The 24,759-nt window shown below is 36.7% G+C and overlaps 1 protein-coding gene across 1 annotated transcript in view; it reads right to left on the minus strand.

Annotated features, from left to right (window-relative positions):
- Il1rapl1 (interleukin 1 receptor accessory protein like 1) overlaps positions 1-22,426 on the minus strand; it is a 1,184,015-nt gene extending 1,161,589 nt beyond the window's left edge. Inside the window, exon 1 of the mRNA XM_070040687.1 lies at positions 21,554-22,426. The gene's annotated coding sequence lies outside the window, so the exon portion shown is untranslated. The remainder of the gene's footprint in view (positions 1-21,553) is intronic.
- Between the last annotated feature and the right edge of the window lie 2,333 nt (positions 22,427-24,759).

A 24,759-nucleotide genomic window follows, 5' to 3' on the forward strand; every position in this document is an offset into this window, starting at 1 on the left:
CTGGCAGAACATAAAACTGACTGGCAGAGTTGCAAACAGCTTCCAGCTCTGAACATTGATTTGGCACCCACAATTGTAGGTGGAGCAAAATCTACAAGTGAAGATCTGTTCATTCAGTCCATCAACAATTCACTGAGATCTATTATGATGAGCTCTGTGTGTTAGGCTGATTATTTTTTTCAAGGATTAATAGAAGGTATCTTTACCCTTATAAAGTTTCTAATTTGGCAGGGAATAGAGACAGATAAACTCAATAATGATAGAAAAATTATTTCTTCAGTGGAATATATATCCAGATCACTGGAGGATAGACATGATAAAATAGGAGGGGTAAAGAAAAATATTTTAGCAGAGAAGTTAGACAAAGTATAAAAGAAGAGATATCTGAGATGGGTATTGAAGGATGAATGTGAGTTTTTCAGGCAGGCAGTTATGAGAAGCATACATTAGAAAGCTGTCTATATGTGTTTATGTGCACATATGCATAAGAATAAGCCGTATGGCGCTGGGCACCCATGGCTCATGCCTATAATCCTAGCTACTCAGAAGGCTGAGATCTGAGAATCACAGTTAGAAACCAGCTTGGGCAGGAAAGTCCATAAGACTTTAATCATTCATCAAAAAAAAGCCAGAAATGGAGTTGTGGCTCAAGTGGTAGAGTGAAACCTTAATCACAAAAGCTCAGGGATAGTACCTAGAACCCCGTTAAAGCCCCAGGACCAGACCTACACACACATACACAGAGAGAGAGACAGAGAGACAGAGAGAGAAGAGAGAGACAGAGACAGAGAGAGACAGAGAGACAGAGAGACAGACAGAGAGAGAGAGGGGGGGGGAGTGGGAGGGAGAGAAAGAGGAAGGGAGAGAGAGAAATAGGTACTATAAGAGCTTGTTATGACCAGACTGAGAAATAAAGCTGAAAAAGTATTCTTAAAGCAGATAAAAACACCTGTCCCACTAATTGTCTTATAGTCAACTTGTAAATACAAGATTTTAGGAGAAGATTTCAAGCAAAAGAACAATTAGATCAGGTAACAAGTCCAGGAGCGATAAAGATTGTTTTATATAAATAGCAAGATCTGTCAATAGTATAACCCTAGGGTCAAAAAAACACCAATAATGATAACAACAGTGATCTTGGGAACTTTTTATGGAACTTGGAGAGTTGGAAAGAAACAAGAAGGTAAAGGGAAAATGTATAATCAAATAAGCCTCTCAAAGGGATATTGGATATTCCCGTATTCAAGCAGCTACTTTGTGCTAGCCACTCAATAGCTTTTCTTAAAGCAATAATAAAGGAAGCCTTGTTCATCATTGCAGCTGGCTAGATCTGTCCAAGTTACAATTTCCCCCAAACTCAATCACTACATTTTTCCCTTTTTCTACATTAAGGGCTACTGCAATTTGCATTTTATATTAGATTCAAATTTTCAAATTAAAATATGTCACTTATTTAAAACATTCACATCTGAATGTCAGTCTGAATTTAGGACTGTCCATTACATGTAACTTTATTTCATTCTTTAAAAAAATAGGGGGAAAATCATCATTTATAGAAGTCGCATCATGCTAAGTTTTTCTTTTTCCAAATCATTTAGCATTTTCTCTACTTTCTTCATTAAAATGCACATCTAAATTATGTCCATTTTTGGTCCTTTTAAATTTTGGTCTTAAAACTTGCCAATAAAATGAAAGTAAAATGTTCTTTTAAAATAAGCCCTCTCTCTCAAACCATTTAGACCTTTAATTGTCCTGGTATGTTGCATTTGGGACAGGGTAATTGCGAAACAATCTATGTGATTTGACTGCTGCAACTCTGCTTGCAAAAGTGATGATTCAGTTATACACCTTGTATATATAGCTATGTAAAACTCACATTTTGATAGAAGCATTGTTATAATTATGTGAGTCATCAACATCAATGACAACCCAATCTCTGAACATTAAGGTGAGTGCTAAAGATTAAGGTAAGGCATTTTGTTAGTATAGAAATCACAGAAAATGAGAATATAAGAGTATCAAATTAGAATTCATTATAATCTAAACATCACATTAATGGTCTTTGCAGAACAACTGGATAAAATTTTATTTGGAAAGATCTGTCATTTCCATTGGTTTAGTCATACAGAAAACGTCTCTAAATTTAGTGGTGTTTCTGGTGTATCACTGGTTTCTACCACTTTTGCACTTAAAGATACAAAATAACGGGAGTTCAAATCAAAAATAAATAAGTGCACTCACTTGGCAGCAAAGTATATCATGTGACTACAACATGATTTACCACATCTGTCCACAATTTAAATCCAGTGGCCCTAAAGGTATCACATCTGTAGTTGAAGCAATATACACAAGGCCCTAAAGCTATGTACTGTGATTTACTTCAGTAGGAAAGCTACGTCTTGACAGGTTCATAGCATCCTATACTGGATACTAAGACTCCAGGCATCCAGGCCCATGTCATGCCCTCTCTAGAGAAACCTTGTCTACTAAGTAACAAAAATCAAAGTTTGGAGATAAGAACTGCTGTTCACAAAGCCTGTAGCAGAATGTAAAGCATCTACGGAATTCTCTTTAGATGCCATCAATTTCCATACAGATGGACTCCGCTGTGTGCATGGTGAATATAGCTATTAAATATTACTCACTCAGGATTTTAATAGAAGGATCACTATCTATAAGAACATGGCTTTTTTCTCAACCCACTAGAGATTCTTGAACCCACCCACTAGTAACTATTCTGAAAGAGTCAAACTCTATCCACCCACAACCAGCAGAGGACTAGCAAAATGAAGCAGGCAAGAGTGGCAAGAAAAATGCTAGGAAAAAAAGTGGTTCTTCCTAAAATAGAAAAAAAAAGTAAAACATTTAGATATAAGGTAGCATCCAGGCAACAAGACAAAAGTCTACAATTCTTCTTTACCTTTCTCCTTCCACTTTTCATCCTTTTCATGGTAGTAGAGAAATTAATGGATTTAAGAGATGAATATTAGATCATTTCAAGTGTAGAGAAAGAAAATAGTTATATTAACACCCAATAGAATTAAAAAAGCAAGAAAAATGGCAGTAGATTTATTTGTAAATTGTTTAGTGATTAGAATCAGTATTTTGAAAATATTCTTATTGGATGAAGTTATATATGTACATTTTTAAATTCTATTTATTATGGATAATTAGTTGTTCCAAGAAGTTAATTTAACAAAGTAGTTTATTAATACAATGTATCTTGATCAATGTCATCCCTTTCAACATTCTCACCCATCCCTCCCTTTTCAACCCTTTCCTTTACTCTTCTTAATTTTGTATGATATACATTGAATTCTTGACTGCATTCTCTGCCTCTTCTCCTCTTCATTTGTCCACCCCTTTCCCCTTGACCCCACCCTGTAACTTTTATTTTTTCTGTCGGTCATGGGGCTTGAACTCTGGGCCTAGGAGCTGTCCCTCAGCTCTTCAGTTCAATGCCAGCTTTCTACCACTTGAGCCACAGCGCCACTTCCTGTTTTCTGGTGGCTAATTGGAGATAAGAGTCTCACAGATTTTCCTGCCCACTGGCTTTGAGCTGCTATCCTCAGATCTCAGCCTCCTGAGTAGCTAGGCTTACAGGTATGAGCCTCTGGCACCCGGCCAACCCTGTCATTTTTAAAGTACCTGCTTCCTGGTATTTATTTTGTGGAACTTTGACTTTGCCTTTCTAAGAAATTACATTATTTGAGTTCTTCCTTGAATCTATCAAAAGAAGTACATGTACATTTTATATATGCTTATCATTCACCCCAGCATTACTGTTAAGTCTTAATGGAAAACACAGCATCAAAGCCAGAGATCCTCAGAATAAACATTGGGTTCAACCTATCAGCTACTTTAATCACCCAAAGCCTGATATATAGTAAAACTTCTATAGCTTCTCTGGAATACACAATGTGATATGGATAAAATAGAAAAAATGAATGTACTTTGTTACAATAGACAACGGATGATTGGCCAAGAGACAGAATAGCAATATCTATTCGATGTTTAGAAATAATACTGTTTTGACTCCCAAAAGGCTTTCAATGATAACTATTTCTCAGCGTTTTCCCAAATAAAGATAGTAAAAGAAAGTATTTTCTATTGAATTCCACACATAATTAACATGGGGATTCTTCATATTGGGTTTTTTTTTATTTTTATATTATAAAGTGTGTAAAAGAGGGCCAGGTGCCAGCTGTTCATGCCTATAATCCTAGCTACTCAGAAGTTGAGATTTGAGGAACATGGTTTGAAGTCAGCCCAGGCAGGAAAGTCCATGAGACATTTTCTTATGTCCAACTAACTGCCAAAAAGCTGTTGAGGTGTGGCTCAAGTGGTAGAGCACTAGCCTTGAGAAAATACATGTATATCACAGCCAGTTTCCATGCCCTGAGTTCATGCTCTAAGACTGACACAAAAAATGTATAAAATAACCAAAAAGTTAAAACACATTTGTGGATTCAAATGCTCACTGGCCTCTACCAAACAAAATAAAGGGGAAAAGTCAAAGAAAACTCATTTATTCACTACAACACACAGTAGGGAAGATCATTTCAGTGAATTCTTTCATCTTTGAGGAGTTTTCAGTATCTTTGTAAATCATCTTATTGTGAATAAATATCTAAAAATAATCTATGTTACAAAATATTAATCACTGATGTTTTTAAATTACATGCCATTTAATTGGTACAAATGAGGGAAGAAGAATGTTAATCTATTTCACTATATCAACCACTAATTAGCGCTCAACTCTGTCTTAACTATTGGTGTAATTATGTCTTTACTTAGATGAACATAATATATGCTTATGTATATCGACAGCAGATATTCTCTTTTTGTGTTATTAGTGAAACTTTAATTTGGAAAAAAAACTGCTCTCATTGTAATACCTAGAGTTTTCATCTACAAAACATGAAATTACAATCATAAGACACTAACAGCCATGATTGATTAAGTTACTAATTTGTGCCAGGTCCTGTGATTAAATAGTTTAGAATTTATTATTTAAGTCTTTCCCCACAGTACCTTTAGATAAGGACAATTATTTCCATTTTACAGCCATATTTTTTCAACATTTTTAACCAATTTTTTATTGTTCTTGGTGCTTAGGTTACCTCAGTAAACTAAAAGGACACCAATCCCTGATAAGTGGAGATAAAATTCTCAAAATAATCAGTACCATGAAGAATATTATCAAATAAAAGAATTACAAAGTAGAACCAGATGAGGAGATCAGGAGAGTGGAGATAAGTATGTTACAATTTTCGTGGTCAAGGTAGGTCTCAAAGATTTAATGAAAACAGATATAAGACAACAATGATGGAGGTGAGTAAGTTAGCCTTGAGATTTCTGGAGAAAATAATGCTGTAGACAATAATAGCTATTCAAAGAACAGCCACTGTAGGCTCATGAAATATGGGAAAAGCCTCAATGAGTGGGAGAAATGAAGTTCAAAAAGAAATATAAGCCAGTATCTCTAGGAAATTTTAAGCAATGTGCTTTTACCTCAAATGAAATAGCAAATTTAGCAAAGCTTTCATGAGTAGAGTCACACGATCTGATTTCCATTCTCAAAAGACAACTGTAACTGTTGCATTGGGAGCAGACTGCTAAGGGCAATGGCAGAGACATGGAGTCAGTTTGTAGACTACTACAACAATTTTGTAAACAGATGATGGAGGCCTCAAGTAAGATGATAGTGATAGAATGGAGAAATGAAAGTTCTGGGTATGTTTAAATATAGTAGCAATGGTGCAAGATGACACATAAGATATGGTGTGCAAGGGAGGGAGAAGAATAAAGGATGGTTTTAAGCTTTTGTACCTGGACAAGGGGAAAGATAAAATTAATATTGGTTGAAATGGGAGAACGGTGAATTAAGTAGATTTAAAAGGGATGAGTCTGTTTGCAACAAGTGGCAAATGTCAAAGCAGGAGGTATTGTCAAATACGCAGATGGATAGATGTGTTTGGAGATCAGCAGAAAGACCAACGTGAGACGAGAGTAGATGAATCATAAGTGTGAGTGTAGATTGAAAAGACAACCAAGATCAGAAACAGGGACATTTTAACATAAGGAATAAAGAAAGGACAAAAGACTTGCAAAGCAGATTGGAAGGGAGCAAACGTATGAAAGAAACTAAACAATGATGCCATGATATTCTAAAAGACAAGTGAGGAAAATGTATCAAGGAAAATGATCCAATGTACAAATCTTGCTCACGGATCAAGTGAGATAAGGATGGAAAATTGACCCTGGAATATATTGACACACTAAAATATGTTCTTAGCTGTTATAGTTTTGGCAATGTATCAAGTGTTAAAATAGTAAAATAAGGGGCTGGGAAGGTGGCTCAGTGGTAGAGCGCTTGCCTTGCATGCCAGAGGCCCTGGGTTTGATTCCTCAACACCACATAAGAAAAAAGCCGGAAGTGGTGTTGTGGCTCAAGTGGTAGAGCACTAGCCTTGAGCTGAAGAGCTGAGGGACAGCGCCCAGGCCCAGAGTTCAGGCCCCACGACCAGACCAAAAACAAACAAAAAAATAGTAAAATAATAAGGATCCATATTCATTATGTAGTTACCATTGGTTAAGTATTGAGCAATGTATATATAAATATATCTACATGCTTTACAAATATTATTTTATTTTTCCAAGTAATTCTAAATGTATGCACTCATTTCTCCTTATAAATCTAGAATCCTGACGTGAAACCTGACACAAGTATCCTGTACAAAGTTACATAGCCAAAAGTGGAACTAAGACCAAAACTGGAACTCACACTTGCCTTGATCCAAATGTAAATTATAGTGTACTGTGATGTCTTGTGCAATTAGGAGATGGTGTATTAATACTACAAATGAGATAAAATTTCAATCAATACATTTTTAAAGCTTCTTCAGAATGGATACTTATGTATAGGCTAAAACATAAAGAATAAAAGCTATGCTAGAAACTGTAATGAGTTTTATCATGTTAAAATTTATAGAAAATGTAATATGGCTTAACTGTAGGCTCAAGTCTTTATCTGCCTCACTTGGCAAAAGAATTGTCAAATGAATGATCTGCTAACATTCTTTTTTCTGTATTACTGATGTAATCAAAACTTTTGGCTATAGGTTCTAAGCTCTCCATTTGGTGTTCCGGGCAATTTTATTCATTGGCTTGGCATTTTAGAGAATGCATCAGAGAATGCATTACAGGTGGGTGCAGCTTCACTGTGGGATGGTACTACACAAATGACCTTGCATCATGAACAAAATCTTTAAACTTTCAATGTCATATGCACACATACACACATACTAAGCTGGAACTTGGTACATTATTTAATCAAAATCTCTTTTCTCCTATTAGTTTGCTAAGATGAACACAACTAGGGAGATTCATTTTTTTCCTTTCCCTCCCTCCCTCCTTCCTTCCTTCCTTCCTTTCTTCCCTCTTTCTGTCATTCTCCCTCATTCCCTTGAAAATTACTCCCATTGTACTACATGTCAGGCACTCTCCTAGGCACCAAAGATACATAATAAACTAGATCAATTGGGAAGTATCTTTCCAGCTTAACACTAAAGTTGGGGAGATAAAGAAATAAATTCCAAAATGGCCAATTAGATGGGTAAAAGCATAACTAGTAGTTGCTTGGAAGCACAAGAGTTTTCTCCATGAAACAATCTTTTCTGTGATGAGGAACACTTGGTCATTTAGAGACATTACATATACATCTGTGTTCATGAGAAGTGGAGTGTTGTTTACACTGAAGGTAGAAGTATATCAGACAAAATTCACATAGCTGACATTACTCACCAGAGTCACGCTATCCTTTGTTAAGGCCTACTATATTCATTTGCCAGTGTCTTTTATCATTGGATCATAAATATTTCCTTAATTAACATCATCCTTTTTAATAATGATGATAATGATGGCAATGGTGATAATTGTATAAAGATCAGGGCATTGTAAATAGAACACAGTACATTTTGTTCATTGCTCCTGTTGTAACCACACTTGAAGACTGCCAACATAAAATTAGAGCAGGTCCCACACAAATAAGTTTTCTGATCAGACTATCCTTAGGTATGAAAAAATTCCAGTTACCTTTTTATAACCCAAAAAACATAAACATATGTATATGAAAATGCACACCCCTTGGAGGCTGGAATTTTTCACCTTTTTTTCTTTTGCTGTACTGGTGATTTAATTCAGGGCCTCATGCTTTCTGGACAAGTACTCTACCACTTGATCCATGCCCCTCTTCCATTTGCTTTTAAATTTACTTTTAGGCAGGGTCTTGAGCTTTTGCCAGGGCAGGCTTGGACTATGATCCTCCTACTTTTGCCTTCCAGGGAGCTGGGATTATAGGCATAAGACTCTAAGTCCAAATCCTTTTTTGGAATAGTGAGGTTTAATTATAATAGGTTTAAAGTTAGTTAACATTTGAGACTTAAATAATGACTCAGTGAAGTTGAACTTGTCAATCTTCTTTGTATCCTTCAGTTTCCAAAGTGAGATGTGATGTTTTATCTTATGTATTGTACGCTTCTCTAATCATAGCCAATAGTAAAATCAAAATTCATAATATTGGGCTAGTAGGAGTTCTAAAAATTAATAAAGGAAAAATTTAGATCTACTAGGATTTGAATCTCTGGCTCCAGGAAATTGCTATTCTAAGGAAGATGCTTAGAGAGTATCCCACACCTTTCTGATTATAATCTTAAGAAATTAAAGCTAATTTTAATTTTAGAAACAGGAAATAACAATTCTTTTTACTTGCAAATATAGATGAGGTTTAAATAACTTCTGATGCAGTCTATTCTAATAGACATCATTCATCTCCCATACCACCTACATAACTCTTTTGAGTTGGAAACTTAAAATAACACAACTTATTTATTATATGAGATCTGGCACTGTAGAATAGAGCAGAGATGATTTCAAATCTCTGAGGGCCAAGAGGAAAGTATCTTGTGCACAAATAGCATTCTCTAATCAATAAAAACTGAATATCAATTTTGAGCCTACAATCTTGAAGTTACATTTAATAAGTTCCATTTAATGAGAAAATATATGGTGAATGCACAGAGATGTTGGAGTCTTCTTAATTAGCCCCAGGATTTGTATTTTTAAAGCCACAAGACATGTATCCATAAATACAAGTAGAATGAATTTGTAGTCTTTTAAGCATGCCACAGTTTTTTTTATTTCTAAAAGATAAGCCAGCACTATAGAAATGAATGAAAGGTTTTAGAGCAGGTGTGTTGTTGGTGAGGACTATATTTCGTTAGGAATGACTTTTTTTAAGTATTTGAAAATGTATATCTTCAATTTCTTTGGCAGTAAGTGAGTCGACCATTCTAGCCTCGTAGTTGCATTAAGCATGTAATGGGAAGAAAATCTGGGAGGATTTGTTGAACTGAAGTGAGTTAACTATCTAGTCAAATGTCAGATCAATTGAGGGGAACAGTAGTCAAAGTGGTTGTTTATTAAAATGAACATGAGTTCACAGATAATTATTTGAGTTTGTCGTGGAGAGATTTTATCTATTGGCAAGGGCGTATACTGAATTCATTCCTATTCAAATTTTCTATGATTTAATGAATGGTTGCCCATTTAGATATAGCTACTGCTTTTAAAAAGCACTGGCAAGATTAACTCCCACTGTATTCAAACTGATTGAATATCTTCATAGAAAGAAAATAGAGAGTGCTCCTATCACCTCACTAGGCCTGAAGAAAGCATTTTAAAATCTGAAGTAATGGCACTTCTCTTACATAAAGGAGGGAAATTAATATTTCGACATAAAAGTGTATAATATTATATGAAAGTCAGTAAAAATAGAACTCTATGATAGCTATTCCTATGATTTTAAATTCATCATATTCAAAATTGTTCCCCCACCCCATTCCACCCAGTCTAAATCACAGCTTGGTAAATGTTACTGAAACACAGCTTTTTCTAATCTCTCCTGCTCAATCTACATTGAGCTACTCAGTCAATTACACTGCTACTCAGTTCAAGGCTACACTTCCTTCAGACTTTTACTCTCCCATAGTGTGGTCCCTTTGATATCATAAATATTTATTCCTACAACCCTCGGGGTTCAGAAAACAGCCCACTCTTTTTTCTTCATCCTTCCCTCACACCACAAAAAAAGACTTGAAATCAAGCAAATGAACTGTTCAAGAAAAAAACCATCTTATTTCAACTCTCTCAACACACATTTGCCTTTTTTATTTTTATTTTTACCTTTTAGAAGAATTTTAGATTTGAATTCACAACCTCCAGGTTGCTAGACAGTTGCTCTGCCACTTGTATCCATCCCCCAGACCTTTCTGCTTTAGTTATTTTAAAGATAGGGCTCACGTTTTGTCCCTGAGCTGGCCTTGGGCTATGATTCTCCTACGTACACCTCCAACATAGCTAGGATGACATCCAGCTAAATCTGTTGTTGAGTTGTTGGTCTTACTTTTTGTCTGGGCTGGCCTTGAACAATGATCCTCCCAATCACCATCTTCCAAATAGTTGGGACTCCAGACAAATGCCAACATGCCTGGCCTAGATGTGAATTTTCAACAACTTCCTTTCTCTGGCTCTGTCTGTCTCTGTCTGTCTCTGTCTCTCTGTCTCTCTCTCTCTGTAAAAGGCCAAGGCACATAGGAAGAGCTCATATATATATATATATATATATATACATACATATATATCCTACTATCATATATATATATATATATATATATATATATATCCTAATAAAGAAAGACTTTTCAGAACACGAATTTAACTAGATTCTAAAGAAAATCATATTCTCTGCAACAAAACTTGCCCTTGTCATCAACAATAAGTTCCTCTTCCCTTTGAACAAGTATTTAAGATTTCTGTATTTCCTCAGCAATACGTTACCATTGTTGTAGCACTCCTCCAGCGGAAAGGGAATACCATGACTGCATCAGAGTTTCCGAAGACTTTCTAGTCCCCTCTTCAAGGCCGGCAGCAAATCACCTCACTGGGAATTTCCCTGAAGCCCAGAGAACTTTCTTGTCTAAGGTATATGCTCCTGCTAGTGACAGCTGGTATAGAAAAAGAAAACTTCCACTTTGGGATGTAATTTTGAGACAAAATATAGCCCATCAGAACGCCAGCCAGAGCTCCTCACTGAAACTGCTGAGAGGTTCTAGTTGCCCCTACACGGAAGTCAATTTCTCCCTCTGCATCAAAAGCAACCTTCTGTGAGCAATTATCCAATTCATAGTCTGTTTCAAGAGAACCTAATTGAACACATCTGTTTCCATAAGTAATTTTCTTTTTGCAACAGGATCTTGCCATATATCCCAGGCAACTCTTGAGCCTGTTATAGAGTCCAGGCTGAACTCAAGCTAGCAATCCTCCTGTCTCAGCCTCCTGAGTACTGGGATTCTAGGTGTTGACCACCATTCCAAGCTACTGTGATAAGCAGCACCCCTATAAAAGAGAGGGCCCTTGAATAGTGTGTTTTACTCATTTATATGAAGGTGTTAATTAATTGAAATGCATATTTCAAGAGGCAATTCTGGTTCTCTGTGCATATGATAGGATTAGTAGATACTGATTACTAAGGCACTACCAAAAACTTAGAATATTTAGCTTGTGCCATTGTGGATGGAAAATGTGTTTAACATGATAGTTGAAGCTGTGCAGGAGAACATTGAGAAAGCATCCAAAAGCAATAATATATATGCTAGAAGGACAAAGAGGTCAGAAGATTCAGCTGAAGCCCTCCAAAGGAACATCTTGATGTCCCCACTGACCTCAGAAGTTTGTATTTTTAAAACCGTGAACTCCTGTGCCTTATTCTAACTCTGAATTAAAATCCTCACGATTAAAGGAACGTGTTTTGACAACAGCTGAACTGTGTGACTTCTTCTTTTACTGAAATGCTAATGAGGATTCACATAACATTCAGTTTTTGTCTCAATAAATTGCATTCATTGTCAGTTTATCCTGAGTGTTTGGCCATTGCCCAGGTTATCACAACTAACTTCCAACACGGGTAATATTATAAAGTACAGGAAAAAAATACCTCTTGGCTTATTTTCTCCTACCTATTAGAGGTAAAGATAAAGTATCTGATAAAAAAAGAATTAAATTGAGCTAGCATGTATGGTTTTTTTTAAATTACTTCAAGGCTCATTTTCCCTTTTGTCTACAATTCAAAATTGTTATAATTATTGGCATTTAGCAAAAGACTTCACATTAGCTATTATCCCATTATTGAATGCATATTCTAATCTAAAGTATGTGACCTTTTTACAAAACCATTTTGGAATTTGTGTTTCCACTTTGCTATCATATTATATAAAGCTTTTCTTTTCCTTTTCTTTTTAACATTCCCATCTTCAATTTGTCCTTCCTTCCAAATGGATTTCTGCTTTAGGATCCCTTTGCTGTTGGAATCATGAGAAAGGAATAAAATAGAAACATCCTCAAGTATATTCATTGAAAAATTACACTCGAATTGCAATAGCTTTGATACACCATGTAGTAGCTTTTTGTTGTTGTTGTTGTCCTGGGGCTTGAACTCTGGGCCTGGGCCTAGTCCCTGAGCTCTTCAGCTCAAAGCTGCCACTCTACTACTTGAGCCACAGCGCCACTTCTGGTTTTCTGAGTGGTTTATTAGAGATAAGAGTCTCACAGACTTTCCTGCCCAGGGCTGGGATTTCACTGTGATCCTCAAATCTCAGTCTCCTGAGTAGCTAGCATTACAGGCGAGAGCCACTGGCACCCAGCTACCATGTAGTAACTTTCTAACACCAGTAAACAAAGGCAGATTCAATGAACTGGTCCCATTACCCATGTTGCCAAATAACTTTTTTCCAAAGCTAATTTTTTAACTGTTGCATCTGTCTTAGAAAAGAGGAAAGAAAAGGGGATATGAGTGGCCAATGATACCTGCTTGAGAACTGGGTAACCTCCTCAAAATCAGAAAAAAATTCAATAAAGATAATACTCAGGAGTCCCTTAAGAATTTCACAAAATTGAGGATCAAATGTACTTGGGTTCAAGCCCCAGGACTGATACAAAACAGTGCTTGGGAGATACAGACTATAATCAATAAAGCAACTATTATTAATCTTCTCTTCTTTTACTTAATGTTTTTATTTTCTTAAATCCGAAGCTTTCTTCTTCATTCACAATGAATCATGCTTTTTGGAGAACATAGATCTAAAAGTGATCTGTGATCAGTAAATGCTTAAGCATTTGTTTGTGAACTGATTTACTGATGACCTACTCTATGCCCTGAACAATGCTGGGTCCTGGAAACAGAAGGCAGACAGACACTTGCCCCCTGGAGCCAAGCTAAACCAATCAGTCAATGAGAAGTGCACACCAACTGACTAGAGCTGTTTACTCTGAGACTGTGTTATTAAGGGCCCTGTAGGAGAATCCCAACAAGGAAAAGCAGCAGTCCAAAACCCCTAGACACCCCTTGAATGCATTTATTCTACACACTGTGGAGCTGGGTTCCTCTTGAGTACTATTCAGGAGTTTTGTCATGGTGAGAACAATTAGGGGCTTTAAAAGAGGTATTCAAAAACCAAACACTAAGAATCACAAGATTCAGTTGTTACATTCAAATTTTCTCTCCTGGCTACATGGAGCTTTGTTTACACAAAACACCTGATAATGTTCTAAGTCTTTCAGTTTTCTATTTTGACTGCAGTGTTTCTCTCCCCTGGATAGTTTTCTTCTAACATGAAGTCAGTGGAAAGGCTGTAAACATTATAGGTTTCCTGCCATACAGGTATGTTATCAGCTACCTACTGAGTGCATCTGAAGCATACTGCAAGATCCAACCTCAATTAAAGTATGTCCTTCACGGCCCTCTCTTCCATCTTGTCAACTGAACTGCAGCTCATTGAAGCTATTTTTGAGTAAGGAAAAAATAATCTATTTCCTGAAATGTTACTATTTCAACTATCAACAAGTGAAGTCTGTTATTCCGAATTTTTCCTTCAACATCTTAACAATGATTTATGTATCAAACATCTTGACAAAATGTGTGTATATACATATTGAGTAGTCGTTAGGATATGGGGTATAAAATACATATATCAACTATATCTGCTCAGTAATTGTGCTATTGTAGCATAGCAACTATGATTAAATATTTGTCTTTATTTGTCCAAAATTGGTTTGTTGATGTCTATGTAAGTCCATAAAACTGTTGGGGAAAAACAAAATAAGAAGTTCTATCTCTTCAAAGCAGGATAAAGTTTGAAAATTCTTTGGAAAAGACCCTTTAGAAGTATCACTTGGAAGCAAGAATGGAGCATACAAAGCAGAGGTGATGTTTGTCCTAAATGCCAGGAAATTTCCAGAAGGGAATGTTTAGGAAAATGACTTTTTGTCTACTTTGTGACCCTAAAAAGGAGAGATTCAAATGAAGGGCAGTTAGTTCCCTGTGTGAGAAGAACACACATATACAGCTAACGGGAAAAGGGAAAATATTGGGGAAAGTCAGTATGGAAAAGGAAACAGGACCACCACCCAACTCTTCTTCCTATTATGTCTCCAGAGATGGATATAAGGTAAAGAATGGCCTTTCTGTTTATAGGAGTTATACAGAAAAAAATGCAGCCCACATATTCTGAGTAGGGGAATCATATAAGTGATCCTAAGTCAATAAATTGAACTAGCCACCAAAGGATTAGACATGATAACATTAGCTCCAACAAGAATAATTGTTTTTCTTCTACACTATAAAAAAAAAGAATATGGTATGCCAGGATACATCTCTATGTAACTAAAAGACACCACTGAGGGCTTGTATTATATCAGAATCATGCATTACAGAAAAGCCAACAAACAGTAAGATCTTGGAAAATCAGTTTCATTTACTGATTCACAATGTCCTTGTCTAAAATGATATAATACAACATCCTTTATTACTACATTCTTTCTAACTCCATTTGACCTTTATGAAGTTATTGTAATTTTTCTGGCTATACTTATATTAATGTATTTTTAAACTATAGCAAAACAATGTTATTTTATTCATTTATATACTTTTCAATATTAAATGATTTGTAACTTTTTTGTAATATTACTTTCTGTAATATTAAATGATTTGTAACCTTGAATGGTAAAATGTTGGAGTTTACCTATGTTGGAAATTTCTATGTGTGTTCTTAGATAATTATACATTCCATGTTGATCTACCCCAAACTGTAACTCCATCAATCCATAAACAACCACAATATGAGCTTACTTTTCATTTTTTATGTAACATGACTGTGATTTGTTACAAGCCTTTAATTTACTGGGGCTACAGAAGTTACTCTGCGGAGTCTAGAATCTACATATATATATATGGTTTGTAGACAGAATAAACAATGCATTTCAAAGACATGTGTGACCTTGTTGTGACTGCAACAAATTCATTTTAAATAATTATTATATTCATAATCTTTTTATGACTGACAGTAAAATTGTGTTTACCTGGCCTACTGAATTTATTTTCACTTAAAGTACTAGAAAATGATGAACACTACTATATTAACTCAAAATTGTATTACAAATATTCACTGTTAGGGTAATCATGTGTCAATCAAGCTCACTTTAATCAGGCCATAAGAAAATAAATCACTATGAACAATTTTTATTATTAATATGCTCACTATCACTATAATTCATGCAAAGTATAAGATATATAATTAATAATCATATTGAAAGACTGAAAACATGCACTATAACAATGCATAGGCCATTTTATTTGTACAATGATGCAAACGTCACATAATATCCTGACTTAGTATTAAAAGTACTGTCTAATTCTACTCAGTTTATGTTCTTAGATCTGTACTTCCTATAGGAACAAAATTGCTCATTTAGTGTCATTGATTTTCATATGTATGTGTGTGTATCTGTCTGTGTGTGGGTACATGGCAAAGATTGTCATGAAAAAAGATCATTTTTAATGTCATAAATTAAAACAGAAAAAAATCAGAACCAAAATATTAAAATGTTTTTTCTTTCTATCTTTATCTATAGTTCACTGCTTGGCAATTTCAGATTGTGTTCGAAAAATAACATCAGACCACCCAGTTATGCCTTCTCTCTAACTAAGAGTCTAAGCAATCTTGGGCTTTGGTCACCTGAATATTGTTTCTACACAAAAAGACCGAGAAGCCAGGCTTAGTGGTAGAGTGTTTGCCTAGCATGCACGAAGCCCGGGGTTCAATTCCTCAATGCCACATAAACAGAAAAGGCTGGAAGTGGCACTATGGTTTAAATGGTAGAGTGCTAGTCTTGAGCACAAAGAGGCTCAGGGACAGTGCCCAGACCCTGAGTTCAAGCATCAGAATAAGAAAAAAAGACCAAGAAGCCATGCCAATTAAGTATCTCTTATGGAGCCAATGGTCAGGTTAAACAGCCAGGGTACATCCACTTCGCCCATATGGCTGGCCTGTAATGGAATACTATGTGTAGTGGGCGACTCTCCTAGATGGCATTTTTCTGGGTGAAAATAAAAAGCATATCTGTAGAGTGATTAGCTGAATTTGTCACATAAACAAGACAATCTACATTCCAATGATATTCTGATGTAAATCTGCTAGAGTGAATCTGAAGTATTCCCAAAAGACATAAAAGATATATGTTTTTAAATACAGGGAGTTAACAAAGGCTTGCTATTTACAGGCATCAATCAACTTGAACAAGGATTCATGATCTAATTTTTCCGAAACAAAGAAACATTGAGGTTCCTTATTACAAAAAGCAAGACACCAAGAAGGTAGGAAGAAGTTGCTCTGTAACATTTTTTTTTTAAATGATGTCTATTGATGTGTTTGTCTGTGTGTCTGACTGACTGTCTCTCTATTTAGTACAGGGTAAAATTTTTAGTCTCCAATTCTGCCTTAAACAAAATATAAAGACCTTTTTTTCCCCAAGCCTGTATCAAACCATTTAAAAACCTGTATGGAAGCTTATATCAATAACTCTTTTCTTCTTGTGCATGTAAATATATATTATAATAAGGTACAGAACAGTAAAAGAAATGCAGCTTTAGTAATGACACATGAGGGATTGCCTCCCCCTAAAGAACATTAGTAATTATTGCAACCAGAAAATTCTAAACAGAATTTATATGTTTATGTTATCCTTTCCTCTATTACACTTGTTATCCAAACCCGTTCCACTTTGATTAATGAAGTGATAGTTGAGCATCGCTTTCTGGTCAATTGACCCAATTCAAGTAGTATCATCAAGTTTGTTTGTTTCTTCTTGGTACCAGAAACAAAAAGCTCTAAGCATTCCGGGAGGGGGGGGAAGGGGGATTTAAAAATGTAATCACATCGAAACATCCTCAGAGGCAAAATTCTTAGTTCCACTCTTTGAATGTTATTCAAATACAACTATTTTAATTACTTAAGACATATATATGCCCATATGAGTGTTTCTGAAAAATAAAAATGAATGGTGAGTTAAATTCAGCAACCAATGCTTTTAATTTTTCTATGTTGCTTAATCACTGAATGTTATTACCTATCAATCAGCTAACTGTAAATTGATACCAGAAAATGAGTCTATCAAGATTTACAATTATAGCATGAGACAAAATGTTTTACTAAGTCCATAAAGACTTACTAAATTCTCAACCTTTAATAATTCCATATATTTAAGGGAGAATATAGTGATAAGCACTCAATCACATATCACCCTCTTCATTGTAGCATGTAGCTATTATGATTTTAATGATTTGCTGGAACTCTTGAGAGGTCAAGTACAGGGTCAGATGTCACAAGGCTCCAAACTAATAGAGCCTGAAGTCCAATTCAGTTGCTCTGACTCATTCCAGAATTCCACAGTGCGTTAGTGTCTCAGAGAGCTGGTTTTTTTTTTTTTTTCCTAGTTGAGATTTCTGATAGGACTACTGGAAATAGGATTGGAATTTAATAATAAAAATGCTGACACGACCTTATCTATAGCTGCCCAAATGGTACCATCATAATTATGCTTTATAATTTAAACATCACTAAAAAACTTACTACATTTCCATCTTACTAGTCAATACTTCTTTGGTTTGCTACAAATTATACAGTAGTCTTCTTTTAAAATAAAAAATAAAACATCAAATACCAAAGATCCTATATCTTGTAAGACAAAGTGTATCCCAAATCTTTCAGTGTATTGACAGACTAAAAGATTCCTGAATTAGCAACCTTAAATTAATCAGCAAAGTTCAGGTGTTCTCAAAAGCTTTATTGGTCATTTGAGAATAGTATTGTTTTATTCATGTACACTATAAACAACAAAAAAATCTGTTTGAAATGCACTCTAGATATACAGGAATACTGTGATTACTTATCTGCTACACTGGTTGACCTTGTTGAAGCAACTGGTCAGGAACCAATATTAATAGTTTTCATATTCATTTCAAAAATGGCATTTCTTCTTTTCTTGAATCTTTTCTAATGTAACTACATGAGGATGACAAAACTAGCAATAAAATATAATTAAAGATACTGTTTTACAGCACTCAACTGCTTCATGTTTAAATGCTTTCCTATTAAGCAATCTTTTATTATTTATTTTCGAAGATACAAGAAAATGTCAAAAACTGCCTTGATTACATAATCTTCCTAAAGAAAGTAACAGGTTAGAAATAGCCATTAGAATGATTGAAGCTATCTTTTCTAATATGAGTATATGCAGTCTTCAAGTAAAAGCATAGCAATTACATGTTGAAACATTCTATGTGTCATGCCCAGTGTCTTTTTATACAGGTTTCTTTTCCTTTCTGTTATTTTTCCATACTCCTCTGAGATTAGAAAACCTCTCAGAATTTGCCCTGTTTGATAATATATGTATGGGTTAAGTCAGAAAACAACTGAGAAAGTCATTTATAAAATATTAAAATAAAGCATACAGGAAAAATCATTGCAGGCTATATTTCTGCACATAGTTGGAGACTAACAGCCTGGAAGCAGCCGTAGTGTTACCCTGACCCCTGAAGGAAGGAATCAGGAGTTAACTTCACATTCAATTTCCTATACAATTTGAACACCAAACCTCCGGATCCACTGGCACAGTCTATCAATTTTGGGGCATGTCCTGCAGAAATAAGAAAGTCACCTCAAATACCAGACCTCCAGATTTCATTCCACAACTCCCCCATTCAATTTAAGGTGAGCAAATCTTTTTAAAGTTACTTTGGGAGTCCATAGATCCCATTCCTGACTCCCTTCATTGGACTCTAAGGGTATGGAATATGAGAAACAAAAGAAAAACAGAATCATCTCATCTCCTTGACAGAAAAGTCATTTAGCCATCTTTATAACATAAACATAAAGGGAAATAGGAAAGAGCACAACTGGATAATAAGATTCAATTGGCCAGGATTAGAATGTCAGCAGTTTCATTTTTTGTGAATATATGATCTAGTGAGAGAAAACAGATCCTACAACAGTAGAAGGCCAAAAGAAAGTGATGTACATCTGCTTTTGAAAAACACAGCTCCAAATAAAACATGAGGGAAAATGACATTTTATTCTGCAGTATTCCCTTCTGTGTACAGTACACACAGCACATTTATTTCAGCTCATGGTAAAAGTCTCCAGTGACTGCAACATGTCTTTTAAAGCATTCAATGAGTAAAACTTGAAAATAGACTGCTCTTTATTTCTGGGTTTTGTATTAATAATGAATTCAGTGCCATTTTTTTTTCATTTAACAAGATGTTGTTACCTCTAAAGGTTTCTCTTTTACTTCTCTTTTCCCTGAGGGTTAAGATGGCCCAGAAAGAGGTTGTCATGACAAAGATAAAGGTAAGAAGCACTCATTTCTGACACACTGTGAAAGCAATCATCATTTTATATGAGGGAATCACCACACTGAAATCTGCATCAAACCGAACCACGAAAAATTCAAGAGAGGGACACTAAATAGTCATTTCCTTCACAGTCCTCATTTGAATGGATTTAACTTTCCTTTCTGTTAGGGGTCATATATTTCAATCATTGGGAAGAGAACTATGACCTTGGTTAGGATCATCAGTCCCAATTACTCAATGGGGCACTTGTGAAACATTGCGGACACATTTTCACTCTCCACGGGTGTGGCTAAAATTGCTCCTGTCCAGCCTTAGAGCTAGCATTATCTGTTCTCCCTCAGAAACTCACTGTAAGGAAACTCATGCTAAATTCACTGCAGAGATCAAGGTTTACAGGACCCTTAGAGCTAATCTCTGTTGGCCCTCCTCCTCTGTTAGCTGTTACAAGCCATCAAAAGTTAACAGGGTGATGGAACCTCTTTCTATACAATCATTCCATCTCACTATCGTTGACTGAAGCTTACTGATGTAATGAAGTTACATAATCACCGATTATGCACGACTTCCATCCATCTTCCTACATATCCACATATCTTCTCCCCTCCCCTTCAGATGGATCGATCTACCAGGTGAGATTTATAACACATGTAAATGCTCCATTCTCTCACCATAGGTACTGAATAAGAGACTTTAGCATTGCAGTACAGTGCACTGAACCACGTCATCAATATCGATTTTTAATCCCATTTCCCAGGCGGAATTTTCTTAAGCATTCTTAGTGCTCTAGTTTCCAACTTTTTGCCATAAGGGTAAAAAAACAGATTGAACACATCTTCAACTTAAGGTTAAGGGAAGTGTGTAATTGCCTGCATTTCCCAAACTGGCTGCATTGCAATAGAAAGGATCCTCTCTGCTTCCAGACCTTCGACTCCCTGCACGTGGGTCGCAGCCTCAGCTATTTAGGGGTATTGGGAAAAATATTATATCATTGGGCAATGGAATTTAAGGAAGAAATTACTATGATAATCTTGAAGAAAATATTGGTCTACTCCTCTCTAATTTAGTTATCATTTTCAGCTTTCCTTTTTCTTTCTCGCTCCCCCCTCCCCTTTCACTCTGAGTGATAGTCCAATAGACAGAAAAGTAGTTCAGGGCACTTAATAATCTCCCATAACCACAATCTAGATAACAATTAACAATGATTATCACCTTAAAGTTTAGGAACTTGACAAGTGGGAAGTCCCTGGTCCCATTGCGGCTGTGAAATGCAGCAGAATACTGCACTGAGTTGAAAACCTATTTCTTTTCAAGAATAAAGAGTAGCTGCTTTCATTTTAAACGGGGCTCTTCACGAAGTCTTCCTTTTACTGATGTTACCCCTCCAGAACACAAGAGCCACAAATATTGCATCCAAACAAAGAGTATCTACAAGAATTAATTTAAGACACTCTTCCATATGAAAATAATTGAGAGGACGAGTAATGCTTTGATTTATTTTCTGTTATACTCAGAATACAGGCGCGCGCGCACACGCACACACACAGACACACACACACACACACACACACACACACACACACACACATACACCAACACACCCAACTGCAGTTATTCCATTCAGTGCCAATAACGGCCACATCACAGCCATCAATGCGATGCAGCAAGCATCCAAGTCACCCATTCCCATTACAAACGCCCAAGTTCGCTCACACCATTGATGGGTTTGCATATATAAAATGACCTTACCCACAACAGTCTTCCAAATTATTCTTCTCTGGATATCAGTCGGTAAGGTAATTGCTGGTCATCACAATGCGTATTCAGAAAAATCCACGTTTTACTCCTGTGTTCTTTTTCTTGTTTTGGCTAGCAATTAATATCATGGACAAGATACCCATTCACAAATGCCAGGTTCACCATAAAAGCAGATGATTCCATACAGATCTTCCCTACAAGACTGTCTCCAGTTAGTTCTCAAAGTGCCCGATTGTTTGGTGAAGATACAATCCAGGTGCAGAGCAGAGGGGGGAAAAACGAACACCGGGAGGAAAGAAGAAGAGGCAGATAGAAAAAGAGAGACTGAGAGACAAGAGAGCAGAAAAAAAGGGGAAGAAATAATATTTTTTTTAAAAAAAAAAAGAACGAAGGGGAAAGGCCGATAAGTGAGGAAGTCTGTAAGCTTTATGACAAGAATTGGAGTCTTGCGTGCAAATCTTCTGGATATATGTAGCTTTCAAATCCTCTTGGTCCCCAAGTAAAATTTCCAGATCCGGGATGCAGCCATAAGAAAGAATCCTATGGATATTTCACAAGTATCCCGCAATAACAGATCCGACGGGGTTTTCCTTGTACAGTACTGCTATGTGAAAGCACACAGACCCTGCTGTTTGGGAAGGTGTCTCCTGGGTCCTAGCTCTCTTCAGCAGCCCCCAAAAATGATTTTTCAAAAGAGTGGTGGGGGACAAGCCGCTTTGCGTTTATCTTCGGTGATGCTAATCCCAAGCGCAAACAAGCAAACCACGAATAACACAAGCTCTTGGTTAGTAGCCACAATCCACACCAAATATCCCAGGGAAGAAGGAGCAAAAACAAGAAAAAGAAACTGCAATGCATAAATGATTCCAGTGTTTCTACAAGATCGGTTCATTTGATTGAATGCATTCTCTGGTTTGCTGCAAGTCATAAAGAGGATAGTATTACTGCCACCCAATGGATATTTTAGTACTAGCCAATCCACAGACATCCACCGCTTTGCGAGTTTTAGTTTTCCGAAAACCAGAAGAGAAAAGAGGGTAGCCTGGGAATCTTTTGGAAAGGAATTACGGGAAGCTGTCTTTCCCAGGCAAAAGTGGACCAGCAAATTTGGATGCTTACCCGGTCTTGCTTGGGCCACCTTAGAAATATGGTTCCGCTTTTCTAGGATGCAGAAAGGTACAGAGAGCGATGCCTAGGTTGACATACTCATAATAACCTCCTTTTCATCTGTCCTCTTTGAAGCCGATCTATCACGGCTTGCGATCTCCTTTTCACTTTTTCTCTGTATCACTTTAAGACGGATTTCGAAAGGGAGGGGCATGCGGGGGGGGGCTGCTGCAAATCTCAGGTGGCAAGGTGATAATTGTTTCTAAAGGGCAGTTTTGCAAAGTGTTTGCCTCTGTATTGGTATGTAAACTGTGAGTCCAGGAAGCAGTAAACCGATCTGCAGCCGCCACTCTCTGGCTTGGAGCTGAATCTTCGCTAGGAAAGTGAGGCTAGGGAGAAGAGAATCTGTGAAAGGCTCACTGGGAGTCCAGGCACTGGGGCTCGAGAGGAGGGGCAGAGAGGAGGGGATTGAACTGGATCCTCCTTCCATCCGCAACGTAATAAGAGTTCCCTACTTAAGAGTTTTCCTGAGAGTTTCTGAAAAGGATTTGTAATGAGGAAAAGAGATGTAAAGTAGGTACTGGTAAATAAATTCAAGTAGTTACTCAGTTTAAGGTCCTGGCTCTTTTGCCTTGGGATAGTATATACTATGCATGCACACTTGATTCTCTGCTCCTCAAACTTTAATGTATTCAGATCCTCTGCGTGTCTTGAGAAAAATGCAGATTCTGATTGTATAGGTTTGGGGTGAGGCCTAAGTGCCTGCCTCTCTAAACTGGCTCATAGATCTTACTAATGCCGTGGGACTATGCACAACACTTAACAGTAGTCAGATCTAGGGAAGTGTGAACATTTACTTTGTGCGGTCACAGTGTTAGGTTCTGCCAGCAGAGCAGACAGAGCAGGCAGGACAGAGAAATGTTTGACTATTATGACCCGTCCCTTTCCCCATTCTTAAGTCTTTTCTATACAACCCCGGGAAGGTATAACAGCGTAAACCAAAACTACAAGAACCAATAGGCAAAAAATAGGACCTTGAGAACTGGATTTTCATTTAATATAAGGGAAGAAATCACAAGTTGAAGATAAAAGAAACACTTGTAGGTAATATATGAGAAAAATTAATGCAAGCCAAACTAAGTTAGGGCCCTGGTGATGATGAATGAGGGCTGGGAGACTTGAAGGGAGAAAGGTGAATCTGTATTTGAAGGAACGAACATGAATTTGAAGCTTCCCACCCAAGTAGAGGGCAGATGTGTTAAATAGTGCCTCCTTCCCTCTGCTCCTTCTCCATAGGCTATAATTCAGAGGAATCTGAAAACCAGAAATGAAGAAAAAAATATGTCCACGCCCATAGGGATTAATCCATATAATCCATATATATAATATGCATATATTATATATTGGGTCGTGGGGCCTGAACTCTGGGCCTAGGCACTGTCCCTCAGCTCTTCAGCACAAGGGTAGCTCTCTACCACTTGAGCCACAGTACCACTTCCAGCTTTTTCTGCTTATGTGGTGCAGAGGAACCAAACCCAGGGCCTCATGCATGCAAGGCAAGCACTCTACCACTGAGCCACCTTCCCAGCCCATATTTTCTACATCTTCTAGCAGTCCTTTGGCTGACCCATGTGAGTGAAGAACTGAACCTCATGGCAGACTGGACGGCACAATGAAGAAATTTGGTGTCTTCCAGCAAAATTTCAAAGTGTAAGTTCTGGACTGTAGGCTCAAATCCTGGATTTGAATCTACATTCTAAGTAGCAGCAGTTACCCACAGGAATCATTAACTTCTCTTAGGAGTATCTGTTTTCATGTCTGAACAAATGACAGCTGATCTAATTGTCAAGGTGTTGTCCAGCTCCATAGAGGACAAAATTCAAGTGCTCCATTGGCAATGATTCCGTAAGACAAGTCTGTTGCCCATAAGGAGAGTGAGTTGAAAGTCTCACCTTTGCACAGGCTGCAGAGAATATCTACAGGCATTGAGAAATGCCTTAAAGACACAGGTGAATATTGGACAATTTCAATCCTACTGCACGAGATGCTTTTAAATGCTTTCTCTTCACATGCAGGAAGGGAACTGTTTG

This window comes from Dipodomys merriami, unplaced genomic scaffold (assembly GCF_024711535.1).
Source record: "Dipodomys merriami isolate MVZ:Mamm:240054 unplaced genomic scaffold, mDipMer1.0.p SCAF_3, whole genome shotgun sequence".
Taxonomy (NCBI): Eukaryota; Metazoa; Chordata; class Mammalia; order Rodentia; family Heteromyidae; genus Dipodomys; species Dipodomys merriami.